This window comes from Chelmon rostratus, chromosome 20 (genome assembly GCF_017976325.1).
Source record: "Chelmon rostratus isolate fCheRos1 chromosome 20, fCheRos1.pri, whole genome shotgun sequence".
Lineage (NCBI taxonomy): Eukaryota > Metazoa > Chordata > Actinopteri > Chaetodontiformes > Chaetodontidae > Chelmon > Chelmon rostratus.
In genome coordinates, this window is record NC_055677.1 from 18,332,180 (window position 1) to 18,345,238 (window position 13,059).

Genomic DNA, 13,059 nt, shown 5'->3' on the forward strand with positions numbered 1-13,059 from the left:
TGGTCTGAATGTGCTGCAGGTATGAGATGATGAGATGAAGATACAAATAAAAGAAATCCACACAGAGTCATGGTACAGAATCACGCACACATTCAGTACTGCTGCACACAGAATGATGAAATAAAATAGTCCTTTATTAAATGCATGTTGGGAAAATTTGCAGTGCTGCAGGAACAAAGTGGAAAATGAAACAGTAAGAAGGATCAGTAAAAAGAAGCAGGATATGATACATAAGCAAACAATGTAAAAAGTTAAACAAGGCAATAGGACGTATTCAAATTTTAGTACAGTTTAGTGTACGCTGAAAATGCACAAGTGAATTAATCCGTTGGGCTGTGTGTGGTCTACTGGGAGCAGTGTTGATCGTAAAGTCTGACAGCAGCAAGAAGGCAGGACCTGCAGTATCTCTCCTTCACACACAGTGGGTGAAGCAGCCTGAAGGAGCTGCCCTGTGCTGCCAGAGTGTCCTCCATGGGGTGGGACATTTTCTCCACCAGGGACCATAGTTTAACCATCGTTCTCCTTTCTCCCACTGCCTCCACTGGGTCGACGGGGTATGCCAGGATTGAGCTGGCCTTCTTACCCCGTCTGTTCAGTCTCCTCCTGTCACCAGTTGAGATGCTGCTGCCCCAGCAGACCACTCCATGGAAGATGGCCGGTGCCACCACAGAATCAGAAAAGGTGAAGAGTGGCCCTATATTCCATGAATGATCAAATCTATTGAATAAAAAGTTCAGATCATTCATCTACTTTCCACTTACTTGGCCACAGGGTGGGATTTGGGTTCCTTATACCTAAAAATGAGTTTTGAATCCCCTCCAGACGCCACTGATGTTGTTCTGCTCCATCTTCCTCCTTTAGAGGTTTTTTCCCCTCCCTGATTCTCCTCCTCACCTCCGTCTGCACATTCTTCAGCTCCTCTGTGCTTCCTGACCTAAAGACTCTCTTTTCTCCTTAAGGCGAGCCTTTATGTCAGGAGTAATCCAGGGAAAAACATGGTCCGGTCCTGGAGGGTACGGCATTCTCCACACAGGGGTTGGTGTGGTCCGTTATACAGCGTGTGAGACTGTCAGTGTCCTCCCTGTGAGCATCGCAAAGTACTTCCCACCCTCGCATAGACATACACACACACAGCACACACACCTGGTAGCTGGTAATACATAACCATTGTTAGTGTCTGGTCAGTGATCAGGCCCCGATGAGGAACTGTTAATTAAATGTAATCAGACTGGCTTCTCATGGCCTAACGCCAGTCACACACAGCCGCCTCTTATCCCGCACAGTTGTCAAACAACACAAGACGCACGTTTAAACCCTGAGCGACATCACACCGGCTGCAGACAAACTTCAGTCTGAGCCCCGAGTTTTACACATCAGACATTCAGCAGATGCTCGGCTATCCAGGCAGGCTCGCGTTAAAGAGACTGGAAATTTTATTGTGAATGCCTGCTGAGGACAAATCACAGATAAAGACCTGAAGTTGCTCTGAGACACAGAGACAACAATAGATGAGGTGAACTGAAGAAGCAGCTGAATGTTTCATTCACTACCTCCAGGTTATGGAGAATTTTGCCAACCAAGGCCTTGGGTTACCTGCTGTCTTTGAAAAAGCTCAAACATTTGTTTTAAGTTTTTTTCTGCCAGTCTCACAGGATTGAGACATTTGATTTAAATGTCATCGAGAACAGAATAAACAGGACAGTGGCTGCACGCTTGGTGAGACAGATATGAATAATTTAATTTTTTTATTAAAGGGTCAGAATTAGAATTTCCTGGAGCTAACAGTGTTAAAAATGTTTAATTCAAATTCACTTTTTTCTGAAGTAAAAGTCACTTTTACACAGCTCAGCACATTTATTATGGTCCAACAACAAGAAAGATCCACTGTTGCTGTTTAGCTTTGGTTTGCCATCAGGACTACAGATGGACAGACGAGGATTGGACACAGGATGAAAAAGTGACATCTTACTACATTTCATTTTAATGAGGATCTGCTAAAATATGGAAGGAAACAAATCAAACAAAGGAAGTGAAATACAATACACATGGCTGTATGTAAACCATTTCATGTATGCGTGCCATAAATAAATGAAAAACACGTGAAAACACAAGTATTTCGCTTTTTGTCGGGAAATAATTGAATGAATTGCTCTTCAGCGTAACATGAATTTTCTATTCCACATCAAATTTAAATCAGAGGTGTTATCTTTAGTTCTCATGAGGAGGTGCAGGTGGGCGTTTTTGATATGTAAACTTCTCGTCGATGTCAAAATGAAAAACAAACTGTCCAGTGACACACCCTAAAAAAATGGGTTAAATGTGACACAGTACGGAGCCAATATAGCACTGATGCAGTACTGGATTTCTTTAATCCATGACCAATGGACAGAAAACCACCCAACAGAAGGGTTGTTTTGATCCAGTGACCTGACAGTAAAATAAAAATAGTAGCCCACTCCATTGTTACTCATTCAAGTTAATTTAGTATTGCGTTATGCAAGTTCATGCCCCTAAACCTGTGAATTATTCCAAAAACCTTACATCACATTTAATTCATGCGGGTGGTCGCCTTTGTTTACTAAACCTGACCCAAGTTCTTTGTTCCCAGGACCAACCATTTCAAAAGGTCTTGGCCTTATTGTCTTGTGAACACACTACATAAAATAAATACATAGAAAGCTGCTGTAATAGAGACAATGCTCCCAAAAGGCTCCGTCAATTTGTTAACTTGAACGTTTTGGCAACCAGCATGTAATTCATTTTCAAAATTAGCAATTTTTATGCAAAAAAGCTTCCAAAAAGCACTCATGTTTTCTTTTTGTTTGTTTGTTTGTTTGACACAAATCACAAAAAAAAAAAAATATATTACAATTATTTATTAATAAAAGACTTTTGGAGCTCTTAATTGCTTCTCTTGGTCTTTCCCAGCAGATGGAGTTTGCTCAGTTCTCAGGATGTGCCCTTAATATGGAGCTTTGATCATGTGACATGAACAGCTGAACAAACTGAGGAAGACTATTGACCATTGTTTCCAAAGTCAAGAATGAACTTTAATGAACAGGAGAGAAGCTTCGCTGCAGTGACAGGAGAAATACGATTAGGCTAAAGATATCAGATTAGCCAGATACACACTGGCAAAAACGGCTTGACGCGCAGACTGACTGGTGCAGAGGCTACGATCTGGCAAAGCAGGTGTGGCGGCGCTGAGTCTTTGTGGGAGGCTTGATTACAAGGTGAGATGCAGCGGGTGGCACCCTGCTCTGTCTTCAGCACACCTGTATCCACTTAACATGGACACATAGGCGCACACTGCACAGGAGACACAGGGAAGAGGAAAACACAGGGGGAAAAGTGCGATATGGATGTGGTATTATGTGACATTGGACAACTGTCAATCAAAGAAATTCTTGCTTACATATGTGGATTTTCATGTTTAATAAAAAAGCAGAGACTTTGCACAAGTCTAACAGCAGGGGTTAGATGAATCTACAGTGACTTACTGTCCTGAGCTCAAAGCATCACATGTAACCAGCCATCAGCATTCACCCATCCGAGGCTGGTTTGTCTTTCAGCGTGCTGCTGCATCATGCCGGGCTTCAGGCGTCTCCTGGCGTCTGTGCTGCCACACCGTGTTGATTACAAACAGCCCGCAGGTTTAGAGCCCAGCTTTGCCATCTCATTCTGGGAAAGAGCACTGGTTTTCCTGGGAGAGGGAGTGTGAGGGGAACACTTTCACACTCCCGGAGGCTGGAGTCGTGCATAACCAAAGCCCTGTGAAAGCACGTCGCTCGAAGAAACAGAGACATGCAGCCTGTGTGGAGAGTGCCAGACAACTAAATTCAAGTTGGAAACGTATCCCTGACTAAAGTGATCCTGAAACTGCAGCTACCAAAGCTGGAAATGAGATGACCATGGCTGCCGTCACCGATGGAATTAAAGGACACAAAGGGCGAAGTGTCACAGCAAATCACAGACACGGGACGCAGCCCTACAGGCTGCGCTCACCGAGCTTTTGTAATGTGATAAACGTAAAGGGAAGAACTGGGAGAAGTATACACCGTGACTCCTGATCAATCAAACCACATCTTCTTTGTTCCTGGTAGAAAGAGTTCACTCAGTGCCGCAGCACACTGAGCGTTCGGCCATGGAAGTGAATCAGAGGTCAACCAAGTAGTTTGTGTCATTTTATTATTCAGCAAGAATGCTGATGAAACACGATCACTTATTTTGGCAGTAGAAGGTCATTTCTGGCAATGCTGCCAAATTATTCACATTAAACATTTAATCTGAAGGCTCTGAAAGTGTTATTTACAGTGAAAGATGGCGTCTCTGTGCTCTTCTCATTGGTTTGAAGTGGGACATGCTCAGTTGGACAATGTTGGTGTCTGTGAAACACTTTCTTTACAGTATCGTTGTTTGGTCGCTCTTTGTTGCGTTATGGGAAAAGTCTTATGATTTGAAGTTTTCATGGCTTTAAACAGACCATAATAGAAGAAAACAACACGACATAATATGAAATCAAACAAAGGGCCCAACAAATAATGAGACAAATGTTCAATCGAAAGCAGCGGCTGCACAAAACAAGTAAGTCACTGAATACATCCAGCGCTTGTGGTTGATTACAGTATTAGCCATTATTAATTTCACCCCAAAACAAATATGAATGCAGTTCTTTGGAGGAGGTGGCCATCTTGCTCCACAGCAACAGTGCCTGATGAAAACCAACCAAATGACCAGAGCCCTGCCATCCATCATGCTCTTGTCAACGCAATGTGAGAACACAAAGAATTAATTGAACTTCAGTATGTTGTATTTTTTTTACCTCAGTGTTCAAGTGGAATTAACCTGATATCCTGCCTTGAGGTTTTGTCTGTTTGACGTATTCTGTTACAGACACATAGGAGATAAATATGCCCGTGTGCATTATTTATCTCCTATATTAGTGCCCGTATCTTCACTCACTTTGACAGTTTAATTATAGAATCATCAAGACTGCTAAATCATACACCAATTAAGCTAAATAGAACTGTCAAAGGATGGACTCTGACGAACACACAATCCTGCAGTAACTCTCCTGGAAACAATAAATTCTACTGTTGCAAGTAGAACTGCCCAGATGAAAACTGCGGCGCTTAGCCTCACAGACAGAAATGAATGGACGCGCTGCTGCGGCAACCACGGAAACCAAAAAGGTGGAGTAAAGTTAAGTGAGGTCCAATTTGAATTGCTGTCTGCAACGAATGGACGAAGCTGGGATAACTAGACCATGCATATTGGATTAAGGTTGAAAATGATGCAACAAGTAGACATGTTATCACTGTGGGCAAGGCAGTATTTTGCTATTATTGTTATTGTTAGCATGCTGTGTCAGGAACAAGGCAGGGCAGCAGATTAAAAAAACAACAAATGACTCTATCAGTATAGACACAGCTTCACTGTCCTGGTTATCAGTCTGTTCAGGGGTTAACTGACCTGGTTGTATGTATTAGATATAATCTTTTTATTGCCAGTGGTAATGCACTGTGATGTTGTGAGACCAGCACTAACTCTGAAACTGATGAAGGATGCATGACCTGACCAAAATATATGTTTGAAGTCGGTGAAAAATGGAACAAAAAAGAGAATAAAAGTGTGTAGAGGGATAATCAGATTATTTTTAAAATGTGTGCGGTGTTACTTTAATGTGTTAATATAATTCAATAATGCACTCATAAAACAAATGTAACAACCCACTTTATATATATATATATATATATATATATATATATATATATATATATATATATATATATATATATACACATTAATGCTACACAGAATTTGATGTTTTTTACAGTGTTACATCATCACCAAACTTCCTGCCTTATTTGAACATTTCAGGCTCGTGTGTTACTTTACTGCATAAACTTTGCTCTCAAAGTCAAGAAAAAAGAGGAACAAAATGGGGAAAATTACTTCAGATGAGCAAAATTATCTGATATCAGTAAAGGAAATTTTCTCTTACCAAGATTTTTAAAATAAGTAAAAATATCTACTCGGAAACAACCGACAATTATCTTAAAAGTAGTGCAGCCGAAGTACATTTGACTGCACACAAACACATTCAGACTTTGACGGAGTAGTTTTGTACTGGTCAGTGTTGATCAAACAGCTTCATAATTTTGGAATGTTCAAGTTTCAAGCCTTAAGTTCTTCAGAACCAGTAATAATATCTCAGTAAGAGGTTATAATATCTTATTAAGGTGATTAAAGATAAAAAAGCTGGAAACAAGTGAAGTGCTCAAACATTAAGCCTGCCTGGTAAGAAGATAAATCTTGTCAGACAAAAAACAAGCACATATTGCCTTGATATAAGATATTCCATCTTACTTTGATTTCACTTCTTGCAGTGTGTTGAATACAGTCTCATGTAACAGTGAGTCGCTCTTGACTGGCAGCTATGATGTAAAGAAAATATGAATTCTTTCATTGACTCGACTTTCATCAGCGCTGTGCTGTGTTTACCGGCCACAGCCAATGAATGACTTCCTTGATTGACAGCTCTGACTTCTGCTGCAACAATGTATCTGTGCATGTACTGTGTGTGCGTGTGTGTGTGTGTGTGTGTGTGTGCAAGCTCAGATAGAGCGAGTTTGACACTTCAGTCAAACTGTGACGTCCATATAAGTCAGAGACAAAGAGTTCACTCCCTAACCGTCTTGATTCTGTGCTGAAACGTTTTCCAGCTGAAGCCCACATGAGACCTCATAATGTTTATTTATTGATTTGATTTTTCAACATAACCTTATTTGATCGAAGCTGTTTCAGTATGAGGGACATCCTGATGAAGCCTGGTTTGTACTCACACACAGTTAACGGGGCACAGAGACACTCTTCCTGCTTTCTCTTTGGGTTTGCGCTGTAGTTCCCGCCTTGTGGTTAGACACTGTGTGACACAGTATGTGCAGAATAAAGGTGTAGCTGATAAAACCACTGGCTGTCTGAAAGGAATCCACCCTTGTGTTCCTCCTCACACCATAAAGCGCTGTATCCGTTCAGCCACGTACCCCGGATGCCTATAAATCTGAGCGGCCATTTCCCTCCCTGTCCAGGAACGGCTCCGCTTGAATGATCTCACTGCAGGCCGTGAGCTTTAATATACACGGCTAAGGTGTGACCTCTGTTCTTTGTTAAGAAACAGTCATTTTTCACACAAACACATTATTGCTTTATTCTGTTATATATTTGTTATATAATATTTTTTATATATTTGATATTTGTTAAGATCTTGTTTTTTGTCTTTATTGGAAAACACTTGATACTGTAGTTTTATTATTATTATTATGGTTGTTGTTAACATTTGTGGCTAAAAATAAAAACTGAAAAACACTCCAGCAGTAAAAATCCACGCCAACTACAGCAGAAGGAAATTTTATTCTTATTTATTGTTGTTTTTTTTTGCAACTAGAGCGTCTTATTTTAATCGTTTTTGCCATCCTCTCTATCGGTGAAGATTCACCAGGTCGAGGTTGAGATGTGGAAACACAGTGATGTTATGACAACAAAATTCAAGTGGGGATGAAACACGAGCAGTAAGATGATCCGACAGGTTGGAAACAAACCAGCGGCTTCGCCAGATGATCTAAAGCATTTCGTTTCGAGGTCCAACAGAAAGTAAGTGCACCTGAAATGCTGCTCTCCCATTGCACAGGGAAACTGCGCAACTGTGGCAACAGTTGGACGCTGCACGGTGAGGTTCACATGACAGTCAGAGCTCTCAGTGGCTGCTTTTCAGGAGCCTTGATAGCTTGTCTTCTTCTTCTTCAGTGAAAAACTTCATGTGTCCACTGGAAAATTAGGTGAAAATACAATAAACAAACAACCTGCCCCTTTTCTTTATTCGATCATCTCAGCAGTGCGTCTCAAATGTTTCAAAGCTGGATTTTTGCTATTAGTGTGGTTAAAAATGTGTGATGTGAAACTAATTCTTCTATGCATTCATTTTCTCCTCTGAATAAGTTTGCTGTTTTAGACCACAAAAGCACCGTGCTGGATCTGAAAAGGGAGACTTTGCAGCTTGTGTTTGGTGCCTCAACCCCTGAGCAACAGAGGCTGCTCGTCCTCTCTCCAAATTCGTAGTGATGCTGCTGTGTTAACAGATCTCAGCAGCCAGCTTAGTTAGAACAGACTGGAATGACGGGCAAAACTGTTGAAATAAGGTAAACCATTTTTATGCTTTTAATTTTTTAGCTGCTTTTCTGAGCAGCACAATGAGATTGATTTCAACCAAAAAGGTTAAAAATCTCCAGAGCTGCCCTGCCTTCATGAAATATCTCAACGCAGTAAGTATGTATAGGCAAATGGCCCAGTATCATTAAGACATCGTGTGTCTATGGACCAGTTATGTGTATTCACAAGCCTCCAGCTAAACTCTCAGCTTAAAGGTGGCATACAGCCGGGCCAGAGCGAGATAAAGAGACGTGTATAGAGAAAGAAAAATAGACAGAGAGACAGTGAGTGGGAGAGGGGAAAACGCGACAGAGAGAATAAGGGAGGGCAGCTAAAGGAGCAGTCAGATTTATGGCGGCGTGAAGGTGAGATAGATGGCTGTTTGACCAGTGGGCTGCTGAAAATGGCCGAGCAGCCCTTTATGGTCCAGGAGAGAAAATGAGGCGGCTCTCCCACACCTATCCATCAGAGTCATTTAGTGGCTCGTTGGGGCCCGTAAATGGTTGTGTGTGTGTGTGTGTGTGCTCATGTGGACATTAGACTATTACAGCCCCCCTGTCTTAATGGGTGCCTGCGAGCTTTATCATGGAGGATGTAAGGCTGTGAGGTGAAAGGTGGACCTTCAGCACACAAGTGGAGCAGGCAGTCGGAGCAGCGGCGGCAGATAGACATGTTGCTGTTAGGATTTGTGGTCAGACAGCCGGTAATCCACAGCTGATAAACACTGAAAACATTGCAGGCAGATATCTGTACTCGCTGTAGAGCCAGGTAAACAAGGAGCAGATGAGGCTGACAGATTCACACTGTTCTCCGCTGCCGATGATTGCTTTACTTGCTGTTTCCCTCTTCCTCTGACACGAACCCTTCCCTCTTCTCCTCCGGGCTTTTCATCTTCACCGCAGCCTGCTGGCCAAGTGTTTATCCGAAGAAAACCAATGAAGCTCCGATCTCTAACTCAGCTGACTGACGTGCTCGGTGTGTGTTTAAAGATCTAACATGATTAGAGGTGGCATGTGAGGACAATAAAAAGATACGGGCGGACCTGGACAAACGATGTAGAAATGATGCATATGCACAGAAGCCATGTGTGCACCACTCCCCCGCTGACACTCGTATTTCTAAAAGACGAATGTGTGGTAAACGCACAGACGGAGCAGGCATGCACACAGTTTCAGCAGAGGTAGCTGCAGGTGATATGATGAGGTGGACATGAAATGTAAGATGACAGGTGTAACCTTATAATAAAACACTGCTTGTTGAGGTTGTTTGCAAAGATAATAACACAATCAGTGACACCGGCAGTCTACACAGTGTTCTGTATAATGTCAAAGGCGCATTTATACTTCATTTTAAATCTTTTTTTTTTTTTACATTGGACCCATCATTTCCTCCTTAACGATCTTTTCATTTCTTCCTGCACTGTGAAAGACTTTGTAACATCTGTTTCAATATTAACTCTATGAATTAATCATTGCTAATCCTCCTGACATTTAACAGTAACGGCTGAGACATCAGAGCGACGGTGGTTTACAGATACACATGATGAACCAGTGATGTACAGTAGATGCTATAAATAGCCACAGCTGTGCATAATGACAGTTGCTCTGGTACTCTTGGAGAACCTCGCAGATGTGATATGCAGGGAAACTGCACTTGTTCTCATTTACGGTCTAATGAGTGGCACAAATATCCACATGGAAACGGATGTTTGAAGCATTTTTCTATCCTCTTATGGCTAACTGTGGGAGTGGAAATGAGACTCATGCACATGCATCCAGTTCCACAATGATTAACAGACCCATATATGCGCACGGGTTTCTGTATCTGATGAAAAGAACGTGTGTGTGTGTGTGTGCGTATTTCTGTTTTTTGTGCCACGCACAGCTTTAGTCGTGAGTTTTATGCAGGTGCAGGTGTGTGCCGGGCAGTGCACATTTGGGCGAGCAGACATGCACACCACTTGAAAATGTTTCAGCTTGAGTGAAACACTTGCACACGTCCTCAGCTTGAATGGCTTCACTTCATGAACACGTCAGAGTAAAAGGTCTCGCGGAGGACAACAAGAGGATTTGTGAGATTTGCGAGGAGCTACGACAGAGAAACAGCTGCTTCCAGATGCGGGTGCAGATGAGTTAAATGAGTCGCTAACCCCGTCAGAGGCTGAAAGCTCCCGGATCAAGGAATGTAGCGGTGATGGTGGATAACACGCTGGGTGACGTTACTGTGATGCTGAAGGGGAAACAGAAAAAAAGCTTCAGCTGCTGAGTTTTTGACTCCTTACTCCTACCAGACCAGGGGACTGGGGGAATGGGAGGGAACTGACACTAGAACGAGAACATCAAGGAGAATATAAAGTCAAGTCAAATGTATTGACTACATTTTAATTTATGGTTAGCCATAGGCCTGAGAGAACAGCTTGTTTGTAAGCTTGTAAGCTTGTACATCGTATATCATATCATTTGGCCCATAGAAACAGAGTGTGTCTTCACCAGACGGGGGACAGTTGGGAGACCAGTGTCTGATGACCTGAGGGTTCTGGAGGGTTTGTAAGGGCAGGTCAGTGATGTATTTAAGAGCTAGACCAGTATGTGTTTTGTAGACAGTGAGCAATATTTTGAAAATCAATTCTGCATTATATTGGAAGCCGGTGAAGTGATCTAAGTACAGGAGGAATATATTAGTTCTTGTCCCACTGAGTACTCTGGGACGGCTCCAGCTCATTCAAAATTTTGCAGCCACAGTCTTTTTGAGAAGTCCAGCCAGCGGGGCATTAGATTAATCTACCCTGGAGGAGAACTAGTTTTGCATGAACTAGTTTTTCAGCATCGAGACTGGATTTAACTTAACAGCAAGTCATGTTTGTTTCACACCCTGCACATACTTTTACATTTACTTATGTGTGTGTGACTTATGTGTGTAAACCACACCCAAAAGGTTGATGGTAAACATACAAAATCACCAATACATTTAAAATATGAGTGCTTAAGGTTTGCACTTTTTTAATAAGTGAGAATTATAGTTTAGAAAATGTTGAAGAGCCAGATCAATTGTTGTATGTACATGATGTACATCAGTTTCATTATTGTTTCAAATCCAATGTTTGTGACTGCACTTTCTTTTTGTACACAATGACACTCCATGATATTTCATAGAAAAATGACCATGGATGTTTTATACAAAGAAAGATAAACATTCTTAGCCTGTCTAATTCGGTAATTAATGAATTGTGATTTTTTAACAAAATGATATCTATACCTATAAAGTAACTCTGTATTCATACCTGGACTATCTGAAAAAGTGAGTAAAGTTCTATGATGGCAGTTCATGAAGTCCAAGCCCTTTTGATTTTTAATGTTTAAGTAACAGCAATTACAAAAAACTCATGATTTAAGGAGGATAAATAATGCACCAGCTCATCATGATTTTTAGGGAGTCTGCGAATATTTAAGTGAAAAACTGAAAATAGCTCACAATAACTCAAAATAATTCCATGGAGAAGTGGAATTTCTTGTTATTCACAAGAGCAGGAAATTTTAATGGCTGGAAAGTTCTGATCAGGGTCAAAATCTGTGTCACGACAAACATTTTGATCTCTGTTAAATTCAGATACATTAAACATACTCATCAACTGTCAGCTCATGTTTTGGGGTAAGACTGTCAGACAAAAATATAAGAAATTCTTTAACAGTAGGTGCATGGAGGGGAAATACGGGGGCACAATTAGTGCAGATCCACGATGTCCAAATACAAGATGTCATGTCAGGAATAGGTGCATGTTTTAAATGTAGCCCATTTTTACACAGAAAGCTATGAATACCTGAATACACGGACTTTTGGCATTTTGAACGTTTGTTTTTCTTACACATATAATATTGAGAGATAAATGTTTTAAAGAAAAAGCATGTGAACCAGTGTCTTAGTTCCACTCAGTCTAATCTGAAGGGGATTTACTACCCTGTTCCTTTTCATTTCTCAGATGAGCAATGTCCCCTCTTTTCCTGGCTTATTTTATCACTGGGATCAATTCCTCGCGTTTCTGTCGAACAGATTCTGAGTAGCCTTCACTAACAAAGACGTCTGTACCTTGGGGGAAAATTAACTTTTTTGAGTACAGTAAGCCTTTCCTTACATCTGAGAAACCTAACTACTGCTGGCCTTGGTTTTTCTCCTGGGTGGTTTCCCAGTGCAGCAGGAACAACGTGCTTGTGGTCAAGTTTCTGTGTTTCTGAGATGATTTTTCTGATCTTCTGCTCAGAGTCAGACCACTTCTCCCGGTCCGTCTCCAGAATTCCTTGAAAGATCAAATTGTTACAGCTGATTCTCAATAAGTAATCGGCTTCAGTCCATTCATATTGTCGAGGCTTGAGCTGACTGTTTTGATGTCATTGTTCAGGAATCCAACATCTTTGTTGAAGAAAACCCACAAAATAGGATAAAATATGTTATTGCTACCCCAAATTAGTAGCCCAGGGGAGATATTATAATTATCTCAAGTACAAGATCTCAGGAAAGTGTGTTTATGGGCATCAGTGGGCAATATCATTATTTATTTATTTATTAAATTAACTGTAAATGGACTGTATTTATATAGCACTTTTCTAGTCTGCCGACGACTTAAAGCGATTTACAACACGAGCCTGCATTCACCCATTCACACATGGTAGCTAGGCCATCTGCTCATTACGAGCATTCACACACCAATGCACAGCATCGGGAGCAACTCGGGGTTCAGTATCTTGACATGCAGGCTGCCGAGGCCAGGGGTTGAACCACCAACCCTCTTATTAGTGGACAACCTGTCTGCCTGAGCCACAGTCGCGTAACTACAGTATTAGTTATCTATCAGCTTGG